This window comes from Pseudopodoces humilis, chromosome 9, assembly GCF_049639895.1.
Source record: "Pseudopodoces humilis isolate 2021_Gansu_Grassland_sample_001 chromosome 9, ASM4963989v1, whole genome shotgun sequence".
NCBI classification, from domain to species: Eukaryota; Metazoa; Chordata; class Aves; order Passeriformes; family Paridae; genus Pseudopodoces; species Pseudopodoces humilis.
In genome coordinates this window covers 5,640,378-5,653,599 of record NC_142208.1, presented here as the reverse complement: position 1 = coordinate 5,653,599, position 13,222 = coordinate 5,640,378, and positions in this window count along the sequence as shown.

The window sequence follows — 13,222 nt, the reverse complement described above, 5'->3', positions numbered from 1 at the left end:
CAGAAAAGAAGCCTAAAGTCGCTGAAGTCGCTGTTAACAGGTGCCTGAAATCATCAACCCAGTTTGCATCTGCAGCCAAAAAAAATTCCCAACAAAATTTCTGGGAAGCAGTAGGAAGAGTGTTGAGGGAAAGACAAAAGGTGTCATTTTGTTGCTCTGTGTATCCTCAGTGTGATACATAGCATGAATAAATTCGTGCTGAAGTTACAATCTCGTTTGATAAGAATCCTAGCATATTTCCAGGAAACATCCTCTAATGAGATTATAGTGATATGCAGCAAGGCCAACATGAGTATTTGTCTGAAAGGGGCATGTTTCCAAGAAACCTCCATCCAGTAAGATTATAATGATATGCACTCATGAATATTCATCTGCAAGAAGTGTATTTCCAAGGAACCTGTCTGTTGCAGTCCGCAACCTCAGGATCTCGTCCAGGGAAGCAGCAGGATTCTGGGGACTAGCATGAAACACCAACGAGACGGGCTCCTGGTTCATAAAATCATTTATTCAGCATGGGAACAAACTCAGATCCAGAACAGAGAGCTCCGAACAGAGGCACAGCAGGGGTTTTTGAGGGACAGAACTCGTGAGGGTCTCCACCTTTGAGGGTGGAGTTCAGAGTAAGGGACCAGTAGAAACACACCAAGGGAGAACCTCTCAGGGATTCAAACCCAATCAGAACCCCTGGGCCACCCTTCACAAGGGGTTTGGGGGGGGACAATGTTAACTCTTTGTCTCCCCTGAGGCCGCTGCCACACCCAACAAGAGTACAACATATACACCCAAAACAGCATGAATATTTGTCTGCAAGAACCGTATTCCAAGTGAGAGGGATGACAGGTTTGTCTTTACAAACAAGCTGTGGGTCTGCTGATAAAATGCAACTGTTATAAATGCAAAGGCAAATTTGGGTTAAATAAAAAACAATTTATTATAAAACAATTTTTATAATAAAAATAAATGAGGAAAAACCACAATAAAATAAACAGCGCAGCGCTGGGTGGACAGGGGTCTATACCCAAAGGTATAGGTGTTCCCAAATCCACGAAGGAGGGTAGACTGTCCGGGGTTTTTATAGGGATTTTGTGTCCTGAGGCCAAATTCCAGGCAGGCACCATTCACCAAGGGTCCTTGATTGTTGGATGAATTGATTTCCTGGCGTTGGAGAATAGAGTCAAATAGACATCCGGACAGAGTCTCCTCATATGTAAAGAAGTTCTGGGTGTTCCTTGATTTCATTTTGGTTCAGGCCATCTGGATGGGATGGTTGGATCCGGGTTGGAGCTGATGGATATCTCGGCTGGACTTTTTCCCTTTGTCTGCCTGATTGCTTCCCCAACAGTGGCCTGCAAGGCGGGGTGTTCAGGTCCGGTGATGAGTATCTCGTCCGAGCTCGTCCCTTTGTCAGCCTGATGGCTCGTGTCCTGCTCATTCTTTTCCGTTGATGGGCGCCGGCTAGGATCGTTATCTCTCGAATGGGAATTCGTGACTAGATCTGGGAAGGACTTGTGGGCCACACTGTACTTTATATTTTATATTATTATCGCTACAAATATATTTATTTAGATCTCTACGAATTTTTATAAGTTCATTTATCACACAACTGTCACTGAGAGATAACAGAAACAATGAGATGGATTCCATAGAAAGATGAAGGAGGCACTGAAGCAACACCATGAATTCCACAAGAGTTAAGAATTAAGAAGGGATTGTGCATGGCAGGCGGGGAGGTATCCCAGGTATCAAGCGTTCTAGGAAGTCTGTACCTCTCAAGTACCTCAGCCTATGGGGAAAGAGAGAAGGGACAAGCAGCCGGGAATTAGGATAAAAGGGTGGCTGCGCCCTCCAAAAATTTGAGACACCCTAGGGGAATGCCCCATGGCGTCTCCCTTTATTCGAATAAAGTAAAAGGACTCCTCTGTCTCCTTTTTGGACATAAACCTCTGGTGTTTGTGGATTACTTTTCCTGACAATTTTTGAGGGCTTGGTCCAGGATATTTCCACTGTCTGGGCCAGCAGGCAGTGAGCGGAGCTGAAGGTGCCTCACCCGGTTTTGGTGATCAGCTCCCCTTGGTAGCAGCCAGCACTGGGCGATCGATTGGGTTCCCAAGACTGTCCAGGAGACAGATGAGTGGCGGACCAGGGGGGTCCATGAAGAGTTCACCACTGAAAATCTCACTGGTGAGTAAAATGGGATCTTCAGGGGGCAAGCCTGGGAGGGCACCCATGAAAAGTAGCACAGACAAGCCTGGGAGGGCACCCATGGAGGGTAGCACAGGTAAATCTGGGACAGCACCCATGAAGGGTAGCACAGGTAAAATAAGGCACCCATGGAGGGTTGCAAGGGTAGAGCCAGAAAGGGGTCCCAGCAAAGGGGATGATGATCCCATAATACCCCCAGAGAGTCCCTTGGGGAGAATGCTGAGATCTTGGAACAGATTATGCATACACACAGAAGTAACTATGGAGATGGTGGTAAAATATTGTTATTATGTATGGCCAGAGTATAAGTTGCCAAATGGACTTATATGGCCACCTTAGAAAACAGAATTCATTGGTGTTGAATTTTGTGGAGGTATCTAGAGGAGAACTGGAAAGGATGGATTGAAATGGAATGTGGATTGATATGGTTTAAACAAACAACAGGAGAAATCTATGTGTTAAGAAAAAAGGAGAAGAGGAAAAAGAGGGGGAAGAGGAAAATGGTGAAAATTGAGGTGTTTTTCAGCACCTTCCCCTGTCTTGTCCTCCGGTGTTGCCAGCTGACCCAGGGCCAGCTGCAGGTCCCCTGTATCCTCACCTTCCAGAGCAATGGCATCAGGGAAATGCTGTTCCTACAGCTCCGCCTGAGAATAACAATGGTGTAGGGGGAGGGGAGCAGTATATCATATCACCCCCTAGAACTAGAAGGGGTCTCAAGAATCCACACTCGGAGGGGCAATAAGGGGAGTCAAGAAAGAGTCTTGACAATAGGGGATGGACAGATTGTGTTGGTGTGTTGGAACAGAATTGGTTAATGGGGAGTGTGGAGAGATAAGGCAATGACCAGGAGTGGAGGTGCGGGACCAGGAGCACTGGCTGGTCACCTGTGAAGCTGCTGGGACTCAGCACTGGGCAGTGCCTAACCCCACTGGCCCCGGGCAGGGGCAGCAGCAGCTGCCGGGCCCTTTGAGGCTGCAGGAAGCCCTGGCCACCTGTGGTGCTGCCGGCCTTGCCCGCCGGAAGCGCCAGAGCGGGGAGGAGCTGTTTGGACAATGTGGGAGGACAGGGACTGGCTTTGGTATGTGGTGTGTGGTAAATAGAGTGAGCACAAGGAGGAAAGGCAAAGGTGAAAGGCCTTTTTCCGGCCCAAGGGGTCCCCTGGGACAGAGGGTACGGGGTCGGCCAAAAGGAAGTGGCAGAGGTGTGTTCTCCTCAGCAGGGGAGACCCGACCCAGACCGTGGCTGGGAAAAATCTATGTGCAGGGCAGAGGGATACTGAAAACGGCAATGTCTGCAAAAAACAAACAGCTGGACTCTCGAGAAGGTCTGGAAGATAAGGGAAATGGATTGCTAAGAGTGTCAAAGGCTCTCATATCCACCAGCCTGGAGCCTTTAACTTTTAAAGTGGGTCTGGATCGAGAAGAGGTGTGTGTCTTAGCAAAAACAAAGACTTCTCAATTCACCTTAATTTTTATCTCTGAGGGGGAAAAATTGTCTAAAGAATTTTTTTAATTGTTCAAAGGAGTTGTGAAAATTGTGGTTTCTTCGGCGGGCTCTGAAGTTTGAACAATTCTTTCTCTGAAAGAATTGTAAAAATTGTAGTAAATGAATTTGGGAATTAATTAATTTGTCTACATGAGGTTTTGTGCAGAGCTGAAAGGCTCCAGTTTGGAGGGGACCACACCCCTCTGCTTTTTGTATGTTTTGTTGTAAAAAGCCAGAATTGGCAAGTTTCAGTTATGAAGCCAATTCGCAACTCCTATTGAAACAGAGAAATTAAGAATTAGGAATTAAACATAAAGAAATGCTTGACTAAAAGAAGGGGGTTGACAAAACCATATCCTGCTCCACAAGAGCAGAGAAAAAGCGAGACTGCAAGATAAAGAGCTAGAATACACAAACAGGATGCAAAGACAAAGGCACCACAGGATAAGGGGATTCCTTGGACCCCTAAGCCGGAAGGAATAGTATCGAAGTCCAAAAGGTGATCAAAGGACTGAAAGAGGCATGCTCGAAAAGACAAGGTGAAGAGTTCAGCTAAGGAGAAAATTGCTGACCTCATCCCAAAGACCCCCCAGACGACCACCGAACTGACCAGAAACTACCAGTGAGCAGCTGCAAAGGGGTGTGGAGCTAATTGTAATATGAAGACAGGCAGGGGTTATGAAATCAATATGTATTAGGTGTATTGTGCAACCCTAGTTTGTAAGGGATAAAAGGAGAAAGCCAAATCTCAAAAAGTGTGCATGCTTTTCGGAGGACATATCCCCCATGCACCTCAGTGCTGAATAAATTCATACCTACTCATATAACTACTCTGCGAGTTATAGAGTTCTTTTTCTATCCACATCACTATCTTGTGAGGACCCCTCCACCAGTCTGTAATTTGTTGTGGAGAGCTAGAATTGGTAAATTCTAATCCTAAAGCAAATTCTGTAGCTGCAACCTTCTGGGGATAGTGTCCTATGGAAAGCCTGGGTATTTGTCATGCACTTCCTCTGTGGGGGTTATGGGAAAAGTATTTTGTTGTCTTTCCTTAATAAAGGTTATAAATGTTAAACGTTATAAAATGTTATAAAAATATTGAGGTTTCCTTAATGAAGATTAATTTGTTAGTCACCTCCCTATGCCTAGGATCGACTTGATGCAAAAAATTGAGATGGCAAGTGGTTAGTTACTAAAAATGAAGAAATGTGATGTGATTGGCTTGGGTCAGTGGCATTGCTTGCTGCTGAACTAGATCATGTTTATACAGTCACCTGTTTTGTTTGGGCAAAGTTCACAAAAGAAAAATGTTGGGAGAGTTTGCTCCACCCTCAGGAGTTGAGTTGTTGCAGTGTGTGGATGGTAGGCAAAGTCATGCTAAAGGAATTTTAGTGAAGGAGCATGGAGAAGCACGATGTCTGTTCTTTCTAGACTGGTGGACCTGGTGGCCAGAGGCTGCCCCATTGTCTGTGGAGCTGTGGAGCCGAGGCTCTGGGGGTAGCCGAGGCCCAGGAGCTGACAGGGGGAGGGTATTGGTTGTTGGAGTTTCACAAGCTTTGTTTCAAGTGACAGATCTGCAAACTAAAGCAAAGAAAGCCATTTGCAGGATGCTCTGTCATGAATGGAGAACAATTAGAAGGAGAGGGAGGTTACCACACACCTGGTCAGCTCAGACAGCAGAGCTGTATGGGCTTGTAAGAGCCTGTGAATTATACCGAGACAAAACAGTAAATGTTTTTACTTATTCTAAATATGCATATGGAGTGATACATGATTTAGGAAACTATGGGAAGAAAGAGATTTATTAACCTGCAGAGGAAAGATGTTGGCTCATGAGAACTTAATCTCCCGCCTATTGGAGGTGGTGAATTTGCCAAAAGAGGTAGCAATGATGCACATTGGAGGGCACCAGGCGTGGTGCTCGGAGGAAGCAACGAGAAGCAGACTGGCTGATGGGGAAGCTCGAAAAGCTGCATTGTTGCTGGAGGTCTCTGGGATACTTCCCTTGCTCCCTGTGGCTGCCCTCTTGCCAGAGAGATTGTCTTTTCCACTGGTGGAACTTGAGATAGTTGGGGAGAGTGGGGCAGAAGAAAAGGGGAGTGGTTGGTTTGCAGGGGAGGGTGAGCAGTGGATGCCAAGAGCTCTGGCCTTGCAGTTGTTGAAGCAGCTTCATAGGGAAGGTAGTTGGGGTTCCCGAGGGATGACTGAGGCCTTCCTGAGGATGTGTGCTGCTGTGGGTCTTTTTGCTCTGGCAAATCGAGCTATTGGGGGTTGTCTGATTTGTGCTAAGACCAATAACAAAGTTACAAAGAAACTTGCCAGACAGAGAAGGCCTTGGGCAGTACGTCCCTTCCAGAGATGCCAGGTAGATTTCACTGAAATGCCCGTGGTGACGAGATTTAAATATCTTTTGGTAATAGTATGTCAGTTAACAGGGTGGCCGTTTCAACAACTACAGGGTCAGTTATTAAAGTATTTTTGGAACAAATAATTCCAAGATATGGGATTGTGAAAGCAAGGAACTCAGATAAGGGAACTAATTTGCAGGAAAAATTCTTAAAGGAGTGATGACTGCTTTAAAGATACAATAGAACCTCCATACTCCTGGGCATCCCCAAAGCTCAGGCTGGGTTGAAAGGATGAATGGAGAAATAAACACCTTCTGAAGCTGGTGATAGAAACCGATATGCCATGGGTGCAGCTCTTGTCACTGGCTTTAGCAAGAATAAGGGCCAGACCCAGGAGAGATATTCAACTATCTCCCTTTGAACTGATGTTTGAAATTCCTTATCCTTGTAACTCTCAGTCTGGGGCAGGGGTAGAGATAAGTGATGTGTATTTAAAACAATTTGTGGCCTGGATACTGTCTCTTGTGAAATCTCTTCGACAGGAAACTCAGCTGGCACAGACTCTGCCTTTGGACAAGTGAGTCCTAGTTAAGGAGTGAAAAGAAGCACCACTGGTGGCTAAGTAGCGTGGACATTTCTAAGTGTTGCTGACCACAGAAACAGCCATCAGGACAGCTGAACACGGGCGGACCCATCACACTCAGGTCAAGGTCTCTGAGGCCCCAGAGGTTTGGACATCTCAGCTGGAGGAGAAGGATGGGAAGCCACGACTGACACTCCACAGAAGTGGACTGGAGCAGTAGCCGTGCGTCGACATCGAGGGAAGCCCTGAGTGCCTATCCACAGACTGCCTGCTGAAATAGTCTGTATGGCCATCCCTACTCTCAAATCTCCAGACACTGGGAGCCAATCCATGCTGTCATTGCTTTCTTTATGCTAAGCTGTTTCTGTGCCTTCACTTGCCACAGGTGGTGTGGGAGACAACGTGAAAGTGAAAATTAAGTTAGAAAATTAGATTATTATACTATTAGAATGTTTCTCTTAATAATTTTACCTTTATTTTGTCAGTTAGGTTGGAGCCAAAAGTGACAAAATAATTTTTTAATTTTAGGAGAAGAAGTAGCAAAAACTTTTAACCTTATCAATTGTTGGGTCTGCAGAGGGCCAGAGAAATCTGAAAACTGGCCATGGGTGGCTAGCCCGGTTGAGCCTAAATGGTAAGTTAGCACCCTAAGTGATGTCCGTAATAGAACAAGATTTTGAGACAAAGAAGGAAGTCCGTGGCAGCTTCATTCTTCTGAGAGAGACATATATTATCTAAATAGAACAAGAAGCCTATACATGAAAAAAAACATTTGTGACTGGAATTTATCTTTGGGTTTAGATTATTAGACCCCCAACTGCCCTCCTTAAAGCTGTAAAACAGAGGGGCAAAGATGAATGACCACCTGAATGAATATCAGGTGCCAGAGAACGCATTTATAATTTAAAATCAGATAATTAAGTTGCAAGCTGTCTCTGAAATAATAATCAACCAGACAGCTACAGCTCTTGACCTCCTTGCTGACCAGTCTACTCAGATGAAAAATGCAGTATTTCAACATGAGATGGTATTAGACTATGTATTAGCGAAAAAGGAGGAGTGTGTGGAAAATTTAATGACTCAAACTGCTGTTTGCAAAGAGATGACAGGAGAAAGGTGGTAAAAAAATAACAAAAGGAATAAGAAAGTTAGCTCATGTACCGGTCCAAACACAGAAAGGATGGGAATGGGACATGTTTTCATGGTTACCTGGTGGCCTATGGGTTAAACAAATGCTTTTCTTTCCTCTTATGTGTTGTAGCAACTCTAATCTTTTTACCATGCATGATCCTTTGCTTAATACAACTCATTTAACATGTGTTCAAAGGGATTCAGGTAGTAGCCGTGCCTACTGACCCAGAAATGGCTACAAAAGGGCAGAGAATGATGCCACTGCAAATAACTGCAAAGCCAAAAGGATGCAAGAACAAGAAATTAAGTCAATGATAACTGAAGTTTGTAAAGACAATTATTAACAAAATTAAAAGAGGAGGGATTGAGAGGGATGACAGGTTTGTCTTTACAAACAAGCTGTGGGTCTGCTGATAAAATGCAACTATCACTGAGAGATAACAGAAACAATGAGATGGATTCCATAGAAAGATGAAGGAGGCACTGAAGCAGCACCATGAATTCCACAAGAGTTAAGAATTAAGAAGGGATTATGCGTGGCGGGCAGGGAGGTATCCCAGGCATTCTGGGAAGTCTGTACCTCTCAAGTACCTCAGCCTATGGGGAAAGAGAGAAGGGACAAGCAGCTGGGAATTAGGATAAAAGGGTGGCTGCGACCTCCAAAACTTTGGAGACCCCAGGGGAATGCCCCATAGCCTCTCCCTTTATTCGAATAAAGTAAAAGGACTCCTCTGTCTCCTTTTTGGACATAAACCTCTGGTGTTTGTGGATTACTTTTCCTGACACAAGGGACCCCCGAAAAGCCTGAAAACGTATAAAAAGCACCCTGGGACAGTCGCAGTTTGTGAAGCATGGTGAAGTGGTGCTAGCAAGCCCCTCCCTGGTTCACCCAATGCTGTTTGCCTGGTTCAGCGCCAATCTGACTTTTGCTTGTGGCTTTTTACGATTGTATTTTGATTATAGAATAAATTCTTTTTTATTAATCAAATTGGCTACTCATTTATAACACTCAGCATGACATATACTGAGTCGGACTTCCATGTCTCGTCACTCAAAGAGAATAGGAACATACCATTAACTATCAGTGTGAAAGATTAAACCATGATTTGTGGAGAGCCTAAATAGCTGAAACAAGCTTTAGCTGCCTCCAGTCCTAGAAAAGAAGCAATGACAAATGTGTGTGCTTTGACACCCTTAAGAAAGGAGCTGAGCGAAAGGAGCTGAGCTTCTATCTAAAACAGAAACTTCAGATCAAAGTCTTCGGTACTATCTCCTGATCTCATGGCTTACATGCAGACACAGATCCTCCTTTTGTCCTTCTAAACAGGGATTTTTTTCAAGTAAAGTGTTGCACCACTATCCAGGGTGGGTTGCTCAGGGTTTAAAAATGCATGATAGTATTTCAATTTTACCAGTCACATCCTAATGCTTTAGGACAAGCCCAGAATTTGATTTAAGGTGATTAACATGCCTAGCGGTTTATTTAAAATGCCTGTTTGTCTTTCCCTAGAGGTGACTTAGATTGCCTCCACCCATAGTAAAATTAAACACTTATTTATTGATTAAACCCACTGGCATTAAAAGTCTGTTCTATTAAATTATATGCTATCACCAAAATTTATTTGCAAAACAACAGTCACAATCCTTAATAAGTAATTTAACTTGCACAGCTGTTAGAGCTAAGAATGAGATTGAAAGAACACAGTTTGAAAGAAGCATCAAATTTAATAATTACTGCAGTAGAAGTCTGTGCTGCCCATTGTTTTGGTACAGAAATCTTGAGCAAGAGCCCTGGCAGTGAACAGACAGTGCATCTTGAATATGTCTTAGCCATGTATGGTGGTATTTTCCAGTTGTAGGAAAGTATTTGAGAAAAGTTACGCAGTGTGACCTTATCATTCATTTTGCTGCCTGTTGCCAGTTAACTTGAGTGAACAGAACAAACATTGCAGTTATTGGGCAGTGTACCTTGGAGTACACTGATTTTTTGAACGCTTTATACATTAAAGATGTAATCTCTGGGATGCTCAGGAAGTCTTTTTGCACAGGCTGCTCCTGGAGAAGGCACTTTTTTGGGGTTTAAGTCTGCCACACATAGTAAAACAGCAAAAGAAAATCACAGTCTATGTGACAAAATAGGATACAGAGTGGATTAAGGCCAGTGCAATGCCAAATAGGAAAGAGGGATGGTTGAGTCTTCAGCTGGGAAAAACATAACAAGAGACATGATCTATCTGTGCTTATGTGAGACCTCTGCAGCTTCTATATATTGAAGGAAACAGAAGCTGCTTGAGAAGCCAGGTAAATCCCTTCTTACCACTCCAAACTGCACATGCGAAAGGTAGACTGCATCCTGCTTTGCTAGTCCTGTAAACTTATTGTGATTTTACTGACTTCTGGGAGCATACCAGTAAATACTCCTTCTATTTATTACTACTGCACATCTAATTAAACAGCTTACAAAGTAGGGTGTGGAGGAACAGGAGACTGCTAATGGGACCCACTGCACCAGTGTGTGTTGCTTTCTGTCCAGTATTATGGTATTTCACAAACAGTAGAGGAAGAAAATCCCCAGTAAGAGATGTCTGCTCAAACATATAACCCCTTTAACTCTGATAAGCACAGGTTTGGCTAATAGAACCACCACTTTATACTTTTTATGTTTGGCTCTGTAAGGGTATATAATGAAATGCAACATACCATCATGTTTTTTGATTTATCCCTTTTTGCTACCATGTAGTACTGTTACTGATCTTCTCTAGCTTAGGCTCTCCTCCCATCCACCACATTTTTTTTCTCCCTTTTCCTCTTCTTCTTTCTCTTCACAAATTTGCTTGTTTATTTTTATGTTATTTAGTTTTTATTCAGTTGCTCTCTGCATTAGGCAAGTTAGGCATTAGGCAGCTTGGAAACCATCCTGCCAAGAAATGCACTACACACCCTATATAGCTATAGAAAACAAGCATCAGAGAGTTTGAAGCAGCAGGCCCAGGCACCCATTCTAAATTCATCATGGCTCTAGGAAAATTATTATGACAGTGCAAAACAAAGAAGCCACTCACCAATGCAGTAAAATCACAGCAGAACAAGCCTGGATACGTAGAACAATTGGAGGAACAGGTATTCAATACTGCTAGACTGAACGAGTCAGAGCAGATCTGCATGAAATGTTCTGCCTGGGCTGAAATAGCGATGGTGAACACAAATAAACTCAGCTTCCTGGCAGTGGTGTTGGGCATCCTCTCTCTGCCCACAGGCAAGGGGGAGATTGTCCACCTAATCCAGTCAAGGCTCAGTGTGGGTTTTGGCAGCCTTGAAGTTTCAGGAATTGAAACAAAGGCCAAATTTAGCATGGGACTTCCATGTCCAGGGTGGCTAAGGAGAAGCCAGCTGTAAAGCTTCCTTTGCAAAACCAATGTTTAGTTTCATGCCTACCCTTCCTGCTATTACAAAATATTCTTCCATTTCTTGTGAGTGAGCAACTGATACAACAGCAACTCATGTTTACATGTCCTTAGTTGCATTACACTGAAAGGAGAATCCAAGTCTAACTGCTGCACAATTGCATGAGGTGAGCTTTACAGACCCCAACAGCACCAGAACAAGACCCAAATAGCAACAATATGGTAATTTTAGCAGGCTCGCTGTCAGGGAATTGGCAATACACCTTCTGGACTCAAAGTATATGAGGCTCTGGCCATGAAACACTGCTTTCGTTGCTAACATTTATACAGCACTTCCAGATGCCTGGGCTCAGCCAGCCAGCACTGCTGCTGAAACCCCTTAAATCCAGAGCTGTGGAGAAAGCCCCTAGATTAATGCTCATGGAGGCCCCACTGCACTGTGTGTTGATTTGGCATGGACTGGTTTTCTGGTAGCAGGGGAGGGCCACAGAAGTGGTTTCTGTGAGAAGCTGCTAGAACCATGTCCACAGAGCCAATCTCTGATGGCTCTGAAGATGGAAATGCTGCTGGCATTTGCAGGTTGGTAATGCCTCTGTGATGACATATTTAATAAGAAAATCAAAACAGTGCATGCAGTTTTTTTCCCAGGGGTGGCCAGGCACCACCAGGGGCATCCCAGTGAAGCACACAGCAACGTGCTGTGGCTGCCACCGTCTTGGTACAGCCTGCAGCGAGCCTTGACTGCCTGGCCACCTCTAGCCAGCCATGCTGCAGGCAGAAGAGCATGGGCAGCTTCTCCTTCCCAGCACCCCGCCTAAAGAGAGGCATTAAATAGCATCAGTGCCGCAGCAGATGTCACTGCCTGCATGGTGGCGGCAAGGCCACATGGCCAACAGCAAAATCATGGTGAGGGACTCTCCAGCGTGGAACCTAGACAAGATCAACCTCTTAGCACTGTGAGATCCTGCAGAAATCTGAATTAGTGGAACTTGTTGGCAATAGTATAGGCAGCAGTTTTTCTTCTAGTCAGAGAAGAGGAGGAAGTGAGGACATGGGAGGGACAAAAACACGGCAGCACTAAGGTCAGTGGAAAAATGGGGAGGAGGTGCTCCAGGCACCAGAGGAGAGATTCCTCTGTAGGCCTGGTGAGGACTATGGTAAAACAGCTGTCCCCCTGCAGCCCATTAAGTCCCTGAGGGATGCAGAGATCCACTCACAGCTTGTAGAAGAAGTGCTCACACTGGAATGGATGGATGCCAGAGAAAGCTGTGATCTAGTGGGAGACCCAAAGGGACAGAGAGGGCCCCTGCTTCCAGAGATAGAGAAAGAGGGCCCTTGCTTCCAAACTAGAGCAGTCTATTCTTAGAGGACTGCACTCTATGGACAAGTGACCCACATCACAGCAGTTTCGGGAAGACTGTTTGCCCATGGGAGTGACTCATATTGCAGCAGATTTGCTAAGACTGCTGCTTATGAGATTAGAGCTACACTAGAGAAACTGAGAGAGAACTGTCTCCAGTACCAAGGACCCCATGGTATAGCAAATACTCCTCTCCCTAAGCAAATAGAAGATGATCTTGAATGATAAACTGACCAAAAGCCCCACACCCTGTCTCCCTGCACTGGCAGTCGGAAGGAGGGATGGGCTGGAGGGAAAAAAAGTGGTTTAAAGGCTTATTTTACTTCTCATTAGTCTTCTCTGACTCTGTTAATAACAGATTTACTTTATATATATATATAAAAATACTTTATACTTGTTTTAGGGTAACCTGTCTTGCCCTTAGAGTGTTTTCTCCCAGTCCTCATCCCAACTCATGAGCCCTTTGTTAATTTCTTTCCCCTCTCCTCTGCCCAGCTGATAGCAAGAGAGGATGAGTGAACAGCTTTTATGGATGCCTGATGTTTGGCCAGCGTCAAACCACAACACACAGCCTCTGTTTCCATCCAGTGGAGCAGCATAGCTGCAATGCTGGCTGCTGGCCTCCACCACCTCCTCAGCCTGCAGACTAAGAGTGCTCCAATGAAACCTGCAGGAAACACCTGTAACTGATAGCCTCTCCCCTTCAAGG